The sequence below is a fragment of the Achroia grisella genome, unplaced genomic scaffold (genome assembly GCF_030625045.1).
Source record: "Achroia grisella isolate CSIRO2021 unplaced genomic scaffold, CSIRO_AGI_Agris_v1 utg2671, whole genome shotgun sequence".
NCBI lineage: Eukaryota > Metazoa > Arthropoda > Insecta > Lepidoptera > Pyralidae > Achroia > Achroia grisella.
The window spans coordinates 169,189-184,055 of record NW_026712758.1 but is presented as its reverse complement, the minus strand read 5'-3'; the positions used below and the strand labels follow the sequence as shown (position 1 = coordinate 184,055).

Here is a 14,867-nt window from a genome sequence, read left to right as displayed (position 1 = left end):
TGAGCAATTACTAGTAGTAGTGCCATACAATCGAGCCTAAAGTTGAAGATATCCATTAATTTATTAATGGTATAGTTATTGCCATAAACGAAAGGGTCTTACTAAAGTCTTACTACACATACTAATATGCAATGTGTAGCCATTTCATAGAAAAACACAAGCGTTGCAAAATTTATAACAGATATATTTCTGTCTCATTAATAAATAGGTGAAACATTAGGCGGTAGAATGGTAACGCGACCCCGCGACTCTCATGATGGCCACTCGGAGGTGCACCGTGTAGTTGTTAAAAATCCCACACACTACAACCGGCCTCACTTCGGTGGATGGATAAATTATCCACTTTAGATAAAAATAGGTTTTAATAGATAATTATTTTTGTTTAATTTATTTACTAAACTGTCCTTGTAGGATAATTTCATCTAAATTAAATTAAATAATGAAAATTAATTATTAGAATTTATTTAACAAAACCTCCGGCGTTTTACTGAGTTTTGTATTCGACGGCGACGCCTTTGATTTGGCCGACCTAAAAGTTGACTTCGTGACTCACAAACGAGGGACTAATAGGGAAGTTAAGGTAGTCGATTGCTTACACATCGTCTATATTCCTGTGAATATGTTGACGTTCGCCCTGAATAATAATTAGGTAAGTCGTTGACAATTGTAGTTTACTTTGAATAATTTAATATTGTTACTAGCTAATAGCTTCGACATTTTTGTGCTGTTGTTACCTTAAAATGTTGTTTTTGTTTCTTTAAGGTACACTAAGGCAATATTTAGAAATACCATAATTAAAGATTGAATTAAAAGCAATTCAAATTTGACCACCATACTTTATAGTCGTCATGGAATAAATGTATGAATCTCCAGGTTTTAAATGTGAAATTCTAAGACACAACAAACTACATAATTTTCTAATTCTAACAGTACACAGTTACCTAATTTTGATTTCTTAATAAGAAAATTTGGGTAAGAATGCAATGCGTAAAGTATTTAAAAAGGAAGAAAAAATTGTTATACTGATATATCTATTTTGGATATATTTTACATTTTTTATTATAAACTGGTCGCCGAATGTTCGCTAAAAGTATCCAAAGTAGATTAAACTGGAAAGCATGCACGTGTCCCTTAAATGGAGTGTTCGGGTTCGACCAGACGTACGTTATTGAACTTTCATGAAAGCGACATATCAACGCCAAGCATTTACATCGATCATCGACACCAAACCATACTTGAGTATGCTGCCCATAGAAGTATTAATGGTCCTCCTTGTGTTAGAGGATAACGGAATGTTTAAAGATATTAGTCACTATTGCATCAACATTCAAGTGTAAGTTTTTAAAGTAATTTAGTTAAATTACTAAATAAAAACTACACGAAAACATATCACTTATTTATTATTGGAAAATAATCTGAAGGTTTATTTTTGTACAACAGAAATGCAAAATTAATGTATATTACGCTTATTGCAGTTAGAATTCCTATAGGTAACTAGTGTAATAGAAAGTGGTAATTCATACGATAGTTGTTGATAAGTATGACGTATCCGCGTGGAAATTCCGCGTGCCGCGTAGTAATCAGGCTTGAGAAAACTCGTCTCCGATGTTACTCCAATGGAAAATTTGCCAGCTTGAGTTGTCAAGTTTTCCGGCATTCTGTAGTATAGAACTGTATGAAATGCAGTTGTAGCATAGCGTAGAGTGGTTAATTTTATATGGCTGAAATGAAACGATAGCTTTGAAATAATAGCTTTCTATTATTCTCTGCAATATACATGACCATAGATATGGCCATTACCTTAATTTTTATGAAACAAAATGAAATTGAATGCAGTTACAACTTATAGTAGAGGCAGAATATGAGCAAAGTGTGGTTGGCTTATTAGTCATACATACAAAGAACTTGGACTTATTTGGGTCTGCTCGAGTTGACTAAGACTTTTTAATTGAATAATCAGCTATACATATTTATACGTCAAATAAAAAAATAATAACGTGAGGCACGCGTTTTATATCTTTAAAACGTTTTTTAGATGATAGTAGGTACGTATTCATTGAAAATTTAAAACTATGTTTTATTTAAATTTTTAATAATTGACTTTCGTACACTTTCTTCTCAGTTCAAAGTATTAAAATGTTGTCATTGTTGTCTTTATGTATAAGTAAAATAAAAAATGATGATTTGTATACTGATAATGATTTGTAACGCACCCGTGCGAAGTCGGGGGGGAATGATACTATTCTATAAATTATTTCGAAGTATATCAAAAGTTCTACGCGTCACAACATTTTGTTATCTTATATCATCATAGTTTTTATATTTTTGTTGTATATGAAATAAAGTTGTTTTTAAAATCGTGTGTTTGATGCAATCCAACATAAATTTTATATTTAACAATTACAGTACTAGCGCAATGTAAACATCTGCTATGTTTACATTGCGCTAGTACATCTTATTTTTCACATAAAAAACAATAACGTGGTATTATGTGTATGTAAGCTGTTCCGAAATGTTTTAAAGCTTCTGATGATCTTGTACTATAACAATATTTCAACTATATATACATTACACTATAATTATATTATAGTATAAATATAACTTTGAGGATTCTCTTTTTATTGTAATACATATGTTTTTCTACGGTATTTATATACATTATAACACATTTTGATGGGGATCTATAAGGATTTGGAGTAAAAAGAAAACTATATACGCGCTGGGTTTAGTTTTCGAGAAGAAAGTATCTTAAAATTCTAATATTCCGGACTAGAATATATTTTGAGTACAGTAGTGTAGTTTATATAGAGACGGATGTTTATTGTTTACAGTTATTCACGTTTGCGAAGCTGTACCGTTTTCCGCTAATACTGCAAGTGGGTGGTTATGACCTGTAATTATAGATGTGCTATACTTTTGACGTGTTATATTCTTTGTATATTAAATACCGTCTCAAATGTACTAAACGCTTTACTGTTATTGTAAAAGGTGTATAAGCGTCAACTTCGTTTTGTTCGTTGTTTTCAGAAAATGAGCTATAAAGAGAAAAAACGAAAATAATAGAAATTAATTAATTAGGTAACTGTTTAACCATAGTTAAGTTTTTATCTTTTATTTCTTTTTCTTGAGAAACTTTGGGAAAAGGAATAAAAGAAAAGTTTACTTCTCATTCTCACTCGCTCATATGTATATGTCATGCTGCAGTGTCAGACATGTTTTTCCATATTTAGTTTTATTTATCAAATGCAGAGTCGTAGATACAGCGATGATGAATTATCTCTGAAATAAGTAATAGGGTTGGCGCTATGATGTACTGTAATATATAAAGTAAAATATTATTATATTGAACTTTTAACATCGTGAATAAGTAAAATAAGGAATGAAGAAGTGCTTGAGAGGATTAACGAAAAGAGACAGATCATAGATATTATTGAGAATAGGCGGGGAAAAATGTTGGGGCCCCGACGAACTAATTAACAACATTATTGAAGGAAAAATAGATGGAAAGAGAGGAAGGGGAAGACCAAGACACAGCTATATCAAGCAAGTTAAAGAAAAAGTTGTAGTCGTGTCGTATCAACAGCTAAAAGGACTGATAGAAGATCGTGGAAGGTGGCGGGAGCTCCACCGACAAGAGCACAGCTCTTAAATTATGAATGAATGAATATGTGGAATATAGCTATTAGATTAAAAAAAAATGAGAAAAAGATGTTAAAAATATTTCACTTACTCAACTTCATAATCTTAAGTAAATATATATAAAATATATATAGATTTTCATACATCTAAATATTAGTTAAAGTAAATTAAGAATTAACTTGTTGCAATAATTAAATGTTGCAACAAGTTAATTTTAAGGAAGGAAGGAGTGTAATGTTCTAAATTTGAAATTATTAGACGTCCAATGCTATCTAAATTTCAATTGTTAATTGACGGTAAATAACACATTATGAGCATTAATTGCGAGTATGACGCCCCTACTTTTCTCTGACTCAATGGTAGCGGTGGCTGGCTGGCAGACAGTCCGCGTCGCGCCAGTGTGTAGCTTGTCGCTTCCGAACCGCGACACATTGGTTTTACGTATTCTATTTTCAAATATCAATAACAGTATTCTTTTTCACGACTTGCTTATATTGCACTCTTTGCTTTTGCCGAAGAAACAAAAGTAAGTGAAGTGCGACAGATTAAGTGGTTATAAAGTGTCGTACTGTGATTTAATCAGCTGTTTCTAAGAATATAATTGCAACGAGTAAGGTTTCTATTGAGTATTGGTGTATTGTGAGAAGTGTTTGCTTTCTGTTAAGGTGATAATCATAATCAGTTAATAGTTTCAAGAACTATTATATTAATCTGATGACTATTAAGTTAAATAAACTTCACATAATTGTACCTACATGTTTGGTAATGGATCATTGTACTGACTAGTGAGGTTAATAATTATAAATGAATGGAAACAGATGTTTGATCGGTTAAAGAATTTATAGATAGTATTAAATATTTTTGTATATAGGTAATAAAATTATTAATAGAAAGGAAGGAGCGAAGGTCTTTAAATTAAAAATCTGATAATTATGTATATAAATTTTATTCCCCTATTCAACATTAATTGTACTCTATGTCCACTCTATGACCTATGGATTCACTATTTGGATCCATAGATGCATAATTCCATCTCCATGTGGAAATAGGGACAATATTTTATGCGGTGCGTTGTAAGCTTAGTCAGATATCTAATTATATTACTAATTAGGTAGAGACTAGAGGGTTTATGCTATTTAATGAATAAAATATTTTAGTACAGTTTCATTCAATTTACACAGATGACAACAGAGTACTCTCACTACTACAGGGAAGTGCAATATTACGACCAATTGAGTCCAATGTATTGTCCATTGAAAATGTGAGTATTAGGGTCGTAAATGTGTAATCTTTGATAAGCATTCTATCTCGCAATCATCTCAAAATATATGTGTACACATATTGAATCATAGGGGTTTGACGGAAGATAAATGTCCTTTTATGAGGCCGGGTCAGTCACTATCTCTGTGTTTATTGATGTTTGTTAACGCCGTTTGCCATCGCACGTTGCTGTTATATAGCTGTCGACCTTGTTGGAGTATTAGTTTTCCACACAGCCTCATCTTCTATTGATGGCTTCATATCCTTACAATATAAAAGTTCTGGATGTTTCTCTATATTTTATAAGTATTTATATAAATAAGTACTTATTTAAGTATCTGTCGGTAGTTCAGACTCCATGGTACATGTTGTCCATGCGTATACTGTCTAAACTACTTATCAACATACTATTTTTTTTTGCGACAGTAGAGTTCACTGGAATAATATATTGATGTTGTAATTACAACCTTCGCACGTCGGAAACAAAAAAGGACTATACATCACAAGTATATCCGTCGTTCACAGCATATGCTGCGTAGGAGTCAACGCTGAGCGTTCAACGTCTAGTCTTTATCTTTATTGATTTTGCGTCTAATTATTTATGTATTTGTTAAGTAATTAAGCTAGTTCTTACAGTGTAGACGTTTATAAATTACATAACGACAGCAAATGTCATAAAAACTGCATAATATTTAACGCAAGTATGTATATACTAATAATACTGCATTTTATGGCGGTTTAGCCATTAGGGATTAAGATATAATTAACTCATTTTCACATTTTAAATATTAGCAGTGATTTTTTTTACACATACACGTAAGTTAGTAACAAACACACATACATACTACAAATATATTACACTAGCAGACGCGCAGCAGGCGTTGCTGTTGCTAAGGTTCTTAAATAAAATAATATTGCGACTATAAATTGAGATGTAAGCTATCCTATCCTATCTTTCAAGTTGGATCAAATTGCACATATTGTGCAAATTAAGTTTGCAATAGGTTCAGTAGCTTAGGAGTCCATCGCGGACAAACATTGTGACAGGTAATTTTTATATATAGAGATAGATGAATGTAATAAATAATATTACTGAGAGTCTGAGATATAAAGACGAAATATAGTACCTAATAGTTTAATATAAAATACAAAGTACCTACGAGTACAGCCATGAGCATCATAAGAATCTGATTTCAAGTCTATATAACGGGCAAACGACGAGGCGACGTATTCCGAATTCTTGCCATTAAATATTATTATTATTATGGCATTGATATTTAATATTCTATGGTGTCCGCATTATTATTCATGTCTATAGATGGCAGTTATAACTTTAAAGAATAGGTCGTCACTTTATATAGTATTTCCGAAATTGCTACCATATAAACATGTAGGTATATAGGATTCACTATTTTCCACTACAAGTGAGTATATTGTTTCACAACAATCAGTCGTGATAACATGTCGTGTAATACAAAGTTGTTTAGTATAAGGGTGTTGTTCGAAAGTAAACTTTGATGGTAACAATATAACCTTCGAATTCATCCAATTTTGGCGAAGAAGATAGGGAATAACCACATGTGAATAACGTCCAATACCATTAAGAATTTCCTTTTTAACTTCCTCCCTTAGAGAGTTGAAAATTGGCGTATTTTCAATGTTTATGTAGAATGAAAGTGTAGGTACGCATGTCAACAAAATATTGAAAACTATAATGAGCATTAGGTAGCATATTTAGGAAGGGTTTCAAGGTTCAGATAATCAGTGATACATGCGTTCTTGTTTTGCTCTCGAGGATAAGAAAGTCAGCGCAGTACCATTATCGCTGACACTGAAATAACTTTTTATACTGCAACACTTATCTCTCTACTTTAGACATGACGTATTTCTTCGCCAGTCAGCTTAGAATATCAGAAAAGCGAAAGTGTCTGACAGTGTGTGTAAATTAAAATATTAATTGGACTTGTACAAATACCAGCTATGCTCATAGATTTATAATGATTAGATAAGTTTACTTGTCGCTGTTTTTTTAGTATTTATTTGTATGAAAAAATTGGAGTGCATAATCTCACCTGACATTATCTAACTGCCGTATATTTGAATATGAATACCATTATCCTCATAACCTAATTATACCAGGTAACATTAGATCGAGACTATAAAATTAAAATTTCGTTTTCATAATTTACTTAGTGTACATAGTTGACTCCTAGTCGTTAAATAATATTGATTTGAAAATGTTACCGAAGCATATTGAAACCCATACTATTACACATAAAAATCTTGTAAATTAACACTTAAACAAATTTTATATTTCCCCATGCGCCTCGTTTAAAATGTAATAACGTATATTGACGGGATAAATCAACGGCCATCATGGAGACCATGAATGCCATAGTATACTATAGTGTTGATTGGTTGATTATTGGTACATTTCTGACTTATATAACAAAATGTGGAACTTTCTGACCGTGTATTATATAAAAACACCATGCAATACCGTTTCATGCACAACAGTAATCATATCGATTGTCGAATATTGTTGTTATTCGCCATTTCCTACGTTAAATGATGCAATGATACTTTTCGCGTGTCCGTTCCGATTTACTTGTTCGATGGTATCGAATAATGTTTCTATTGAAAAGTGTACAATGATCGATGTTCAGACTTGATCAGACATTAGGAGGAGTGGTCACGCAACCTAATTGTTGTGGTGTACAGTAAGTTTCATATAGATTGTAGCGTCAAGGACGGTCAAAACTATCTAATGCGTCATAAATTTAAGTATAATGTTGTTGTTAAAATATCTATCTATTAAAGTCCGGTGTTATAATGAAACATATTCTGTCTAATTGGTGATTTTTGAGATAAAGTGATAGCTTATAATAACTTGTTGACATGTTCTGAAATTCAGTAACTTGTCGCTTATATTTGAAGCTGACTGTCCATGTCTAGTGTGCTATCTGACACAGGAATTCAGTGAACAGTGTATGTACATAATTCGATACTAATTGACGGTTAAATCTGTCGAATTAAAATACTGATGATTCACATTTTTGAGTAGCACTAATTGGAAAATTAACATTTTATTTCTAGAATCTATAATTGGCACCATAAGTCAATGATTTATGTAGTATATGTTTAGTGTAATCATATGAAACTGGGATATGATTAAATTTTTAAAGAATTGTTTAAGCGACGACGACGCCGCGACATACCTTTAGACTTCTAGAATAAAATCTAGTACACTAATTTAATAAATATAATAGCCTAACAAGTAGTATAGTAATGACTATTATGAATTAAAAATTTTGGAAACATTTGAATGTTATTTTATCATAACTAAATGACGTGATGGACTTTAATATTTGGTATACAAATAAAATGTATGCTAGCTTAATAATAAAACTAGTAGGAAATAAAATTTACCTAATTGTATGTTTCCAACTCGATATCTTAGTTTCGAACAAACGATAAGTATTACTCTCAGAATAAAATATTTGTGTACTCATTTGGCTAAAGTCAAAGTCTATTACTTTATGAGATAAATGCATTGATAAATTCTTATATGAATTCTAATAAATCACAATTCTATGTTGCAACTGCATCTTCTAACACACTTTTCAGTATCACTTATTTTTAAAGTTCATTGAACTGCAGTAGCCTTGTTTTATCAACGAATGTACATCCACACATTCACATAAATACATCTTATAATATGTTTTTAAGGAATATCTAGTTTGTTACAGTTTTCATAAATACCTAGAGAATAGATCCTGTTGAAGTTTCCTTGTTAGATGTTGGCCTTCAGTTTACAACTGTGTATCCCGTTGTTGTATTAATGTTTCACAATTGTTTATTATGATTGTTGGTATTCATTAGATGCTTCAGATGTTTGTCATGTGTAACATTGTGTTGAAAAGCTAGGAATGTGAAATTATATGAACTAAAACTATTATATATGGGACATAGTTTTCGTTCTAGATTCTTTTAAAAATGATATCTAATAAACATTTGTGAATTTTATCTAATTCATATTTTTATGAAAAATGTATTAATATAAAAATGGTAAAACAATCGAACACATTTTTATGAAAAGGGTTGTCTTTCATTGTACGTCATGCCCACAGAACACAAATATCCTAGCGGAGTCATGTCCCTCTTGATTTTTTTGCTTGACATGTATAATGTCATATGAGATTATGCAACTCGCGCCTCTCTCTTAATCTGAAAGTCTTATCAGCAACACCGTAGAACTTGTCAAACCACATTAATTTGTGGAGCTCAGTGAAATTTGCGTCTCTTAGCGAAAGTGACTTGAACGAACTATTATGTGCAACATATGGAAATTATGAAATCAATTTTCCTTTCGATTACATACATTTATAATAAAATATTCTATATTATTATATAGCAGTATTCCGCTATATTATTAATTAGTCATTTCTTTATAGTATTATTTTTTTAGCTAGTAGAAGCATTAAGTATAATAGAGATACGGCCATTATTTTTATTATTTTTTTTATTTAGGCCGTTTTTGTATGATTTATATTATACAACGAGACATTATTTTCTATGTGATTCTTAAATAATCAACAAAATCGGAAAATGTTCATTACGTCTACTGTAAATAATGGGTAGGTTTAATTCAAAGGGGTGGCTTAATGAATGTAGTTATTTTCGAACTGCAGGCTCACCTCACCCTCTGAATTGCACAAAATGCTTGCTGCCCAAAGCAATTATGTTTTGCATGTTGCGCACAACCCCTTCAACTTACATGCCCCATTGAATTATGAATGCATGGGTATACTAAGAAGTTACTCTTTACACAAAATAATAGATCTCAGAGAATTTCATAAAATGCAGCGGATAGTTTCTAAGTTTCGTCTTTTAATTTTACATTGACTATAATTATATAGTAAAGATTATAACAATGGTTCTAAGTATTACCGAGGTAATGATGCCGAGGTTACACAATAGTGTTTGTTATGACTCGTTTAGGGTAACACTAACAGGACTGCGCTAACAAATATCAGTGAGTGCTGTTTATCATAAGACTGTTAAAATATGTTTTCATTCTGTTGCTACAATAAATACATAATATTCCATAAATCTATAATACAGTACTCACTGTATTATAGATTTATGGAATATTATATATTGTAAACAATGTACTGTAAATAGTGAGTTCATCATAGAGACGACCCAGTGAATACAATGAATAAAAATTACAATAATTAATTAGATATATATAGATTTTTATATAATATATAAAACAAATATTTTGAATGAAAAAAAGGATATTAAAATCTGCATGTTGTAGTAAATGTAGAAATATACTATGACATGAAAGATATTGATTATACCATTGAATATTTTATTACAATAGTCGAAATACTTTTATTTGAATTCGTGTTGATACCAATTCAGTGATTACATGTGCAAAGTGACTTCCGCAATTGCTGTACTTAATTGAAAAGAAAATCAATGTTTGACCGATATATATTACATTTTAAATATTTATAAGTTCTTACATATTTCTGTACATCTAGTTGGAATGTCTCCTGATATTATTTGTTAAATATTTAGCAATTACCTTTCGTCAAAGCACAATTGAAATTAGATTTTACAAATAATTTAAACAATAAATAATTAAAAACCAAAATACATATTCTGAGCTACTTAAAATCAGTCTAATCTACTTGACTATCAGTTAAAAAAATTGTGAATATTTCAATTAATATTATCATTTTATAAACGTTCAATATTCATTCAATTTAAAGTTTATTATTTATTGAACGTATAATCACACTTATCTGTTATATATATTTAATAACTGTTATTATGCTCACCTTTGACTTGGCATTAGCATAATTTTATTGATTTTCAGTAGTAGCAAACGTCATGTAAGATTATGATTTCACTTAAGTATATATTTCATGGTTCATTTAATTTTCTATCATCTAAATTATTATTAGATTTTACTCATTGATATGTATACAACATTAAAGTCAAAAGTTATATCAATTATTTCAGATTACATCACTATTACTGATTCTATGTATATAAAACTCCACGGTTATCGAATTTGTTTCATGGTCAATATCTGTTTTAGAATTAATTATCTGACTAATTTTGTAAGTAGTTTGATATGTTTTTGTTGCCGTTTTTATCTTACGGATCATCTTCTTTGTATGTTAATTAATTGAATACATTCTGACTTTATATACGTACGTGTTTATATAAAAACAATAAATAGTCTGTTATACTACTTCTGATAATTAAAATAGTATAACAATTAAATTGTTTCTAGATAAGTTGTAACAGCAAACAAATTGTAGTGGGCTGGTTGCGGATAGTCCATATGACATGTAGTACTCATAAATAAATGCACACTTATCTTCTATTACATCTAGTATTATATGCCGATGTTGAGCTGAAATCGTAATGAGTTATGTGACTAAATTTGAAATAAGCAGTCACACAGAATTATCTTCAATAATTTCGACAGCTTAATAACCGTATTAATAGAACTGAGCATATGGTTCTAATATATCTGTTGATACTCTTCACACACTAAGCAGACAGCACGTGTTTTGCAAACTGATATTCTGAGACACCAACTAGCTACAAGGATATTATTTGATTAGTTACATTATGTCATGTCGGTGAATATTGCTATACAATACTTGTTTCTTGTCATAGAATCATTGAAGGTGTCAAGTTCTTGATACTGATACCTCAAAACTTCTATTACCGATATTTTGTTATATTTTAACATGTGTTGACAAATTTTAAGACGACATTAGACATTACAATGAAATAGGAAGTAATTTAAATAGCAGAAGATAGACGTTTGAAAATGATGAAAAATATAAAACTTGTAAATAACGCGTACTTGTTCGTTTTTAGCAAATCGTATATTTTAAGTATTATATTATTATCTTTGTAGTTGTAAAACAATTTGACAAATTGATTGGAAATTTATATTCACTATAAGTGTTAATTAGTGTATATAGAAAGTATATTTTCTAGCTTATATATTGCATCAAAGCACATTTGCCCGATGAAGTCGCGAATCAGTTTATAAATTTCATGCATTCTCAAACAAGTACTTGCACTTAAAGTCTCAATAGTCTTAAGTGCACTGATTTACTTCAACAATAATGTTTAAGTAATTTTAAGTACTTAAAATTTTAAATGGCATGTCTACACTGAAACTTTGTTCGTAGTAATGACTCATATTAACTGAGAATATGGGTGGGATTGCTCATCCTTGAAAAGTCATTGCCTTGCTTAGAAAGTCAAATTAAACTCTGATTACATTTACTGAATAGATCCTATTTACAAAATCTCTAGTTACGCTAATGAATCAATTATACTTATTTAAAACCATCTATCCATTTCATCCGCTGGGATCAAATAGGATCCTTAAAAATTAATTTATCAGAAATTTTAAAAGTATAAAGTTATAAGGTTTACTTAATATTACTCTACAGTATAGAAAGTATGAGGTTTAGTAATTTAATCTTGAAATGTATAGTCTGATCTATTTAACATACATAAAAACTAGTAGATCTAGAAACTAGAGTAGAACGTATGCCACATACTCCCATTTATTATAGAAAATGTTTTGAGTATACGGCATTCAAGATCTATCGTTACTTTTGGTATAAATAATTTTTATCTATGTCTCCATCTAATAACACAACACAATGATTTTATAATAATTATACTATGGATACAGATCACATATGCAATATAAGCATAGGATATTTCAATCCTCCTATACCAGCTTATTTATACAAATATGGTAGTGACAGCGATGAAAAAATATTACGTGCATGAGTGGCAAAGATGTTCTACATAAATGATTTTGATAAACGCCTCTCTTGGGAGTCTAAGTGATATTTGGAAATGGTAAAACTAAGAATGTCATAATTTGATATGGTATGATTATTTATGTTTTACTTAAAACTTGTTGTATTCATGTCATATCATCAATTGTACGATATTAGTCTCGTCCCATAGAGGAAAATGTAAGTCTAATTATATGAGGCCATTAACCAGCCAGCTTGTTTAATTTCCTTGGTCATGTAAATAATTTATACCATTATACTACACATCTAACTATTGATAACAGAGCATTGTACTTAATACACTTCACTACTTTGTAATAAGTTACAAGTTTTGATAATTAATTTATCGCAACAAAACAAAGTGCATCTAATTATTTTAGTTTTGTTTATCTAATATGTAAACATGAATCATAATTTGTGAATAAATATTAGAGAATAACTAACGTGAAAATTTACTTTATGTAAGTATTGAAATATATACTTACTCGTTAAACAAGTGTAAGCTGAAGGCATAGTTGTGTCGCCAGTAGATGTGTAGCTTAAATTGTTATACCATTGATATAATCGTAAATATATTTTGTAAAGTATAATTCATATATATTATTATAATATATTACTAAATACTTATAGTATATCTGTATTGGGATTTAATCGAGAGAGAGTAGATGTGTAGCTGATTATATTTTTTATGCCTACTTGTACCTATTACGCTTTCTTCTTGTTCTACTTTCTTATGTTTATATTATTTGTTATTCACTAAAGCGTATCTATCTTATAACATTACTTTAACAAATATGTTTCGTTTGACCTAAAGTTTACTAACATTTTTGTTAAATTAAAAATTCACTGACTGAATTGACATATAAAATATTAAAAAAACGAAATTACTTTCCTAACAACCTAATAGATTGTCTTTGAAAACGTGGTATTTAACGCAGCTATGGATATATAAATTAATTCTTGAGAAATTAAGATATAATATTTTTTTATACTTTAAAACTATATATTTCTTTTATTAGAATGCGCGTTTGTTTAATTTCTTTCTTCATCTAGTCTTCAGTTAGTGCTATGTACTCGTACCTATATGCTATTTGAACTGTACTATAAAACTGTGAATGTTGGCATAATGCCATTTGTTTGCGATTAACTGATGTGTCATCGATATTGATGTTCACGTTCAGCACAAGGTTAATGTATGGGATATAAATGTAATTACATCATAAAGAAGAATATTTGTGAAACATACAATTCAGACGTTCTTTGATAATACCAATAAAGAATGGAATAGTTAGATAACCTACCAGATATTTGGTATTGTCTAGTTACAGAATGTTATTGGAATAATATTTATTTTCAGAATTTCAGCTTCACTAACACTTGCCTTTAATACTTCTTAATTAAAAATGGTTTAACTTAATAATTTAAGGTCATATTTGTAATCAGTTTTGAGACAAAGTCAGGAGTCAGGCAAATAGTTGCTATATTATAAACTGTTGTTTAAAAAAAAATACGCACAATTGCATTTATTGTCATCAATTTTCATCTACCAACCCATAAATATAATAAGAATATGGTTAGACTGGTATCTTTTCTACGTCAATTTAAATTATTGGCGAATTTACGTTGCCTTAGAATAGATTGCCCTATCACTCGGAAAACCTTTCAATTTACGCCTGCCAAATGAATGGACGGACATTCATCTTGTAGATTATATATTTGTGATTTATAGAAGTACCAATTTAGGCCAAAAATATTGTGTGTTGTGTGTCTGTTGATTTATGATGTTTAGTTTTTTTGAGTTAAGTCATTACAGTCAAATGTTCGTTTGCACTAGTTGAAATGACATACTTTAAACATAATACATATATATATACGTGTTGATGGATATTTACTTAAAGCAACAACATTTGATGTATTTGTACATCATATTGTACATCACATTGTACATCATACCTAGTTTCCGCTTCTCTCAGTATGTATTGTATTGAGATGATACATATAATACTTATTTATTATTGTATATTTTTATCAATAGATAAATAATCAGTAGGATAATCTATTGATCATCCCATTTATCAACATTATACAATATTATTAAAGTTGATAGAT

At 29.9% G+C, this 14,867-nt stretch overlaps 1 protein-coding gene across 7 annotated transcripts in view; it reads left to right on the top strand.

The window, feature by feature from the left end:
- Positions 1-14,867, top strand: part of LOC131842972 (ras GTPase-activating protein raskol) — a 153,005-nt gene that overhangs the window by 63,277 nt on the left and 74,861 nt on the right. Inside the window, exon 1 of one of the 7 annotated variants that reach the window (XM_059191562.1) lies at positions 4,035-4,165. The exons of 4 other annotated variants lie outside the window; for them this stretch is intronic. The gene's annotated coding sequence lies outside the window, so the exon portion shown is untranslated. Of the gene's footprint in view, positions 1-4,034; positions 4,250-4,288; positions 4,305-14,867 lie in introns of those variants that run through there. 2 more of the 7 variants (XM_059191560.1, XM_059191561.1) reach the window with 2 other exon arrangements.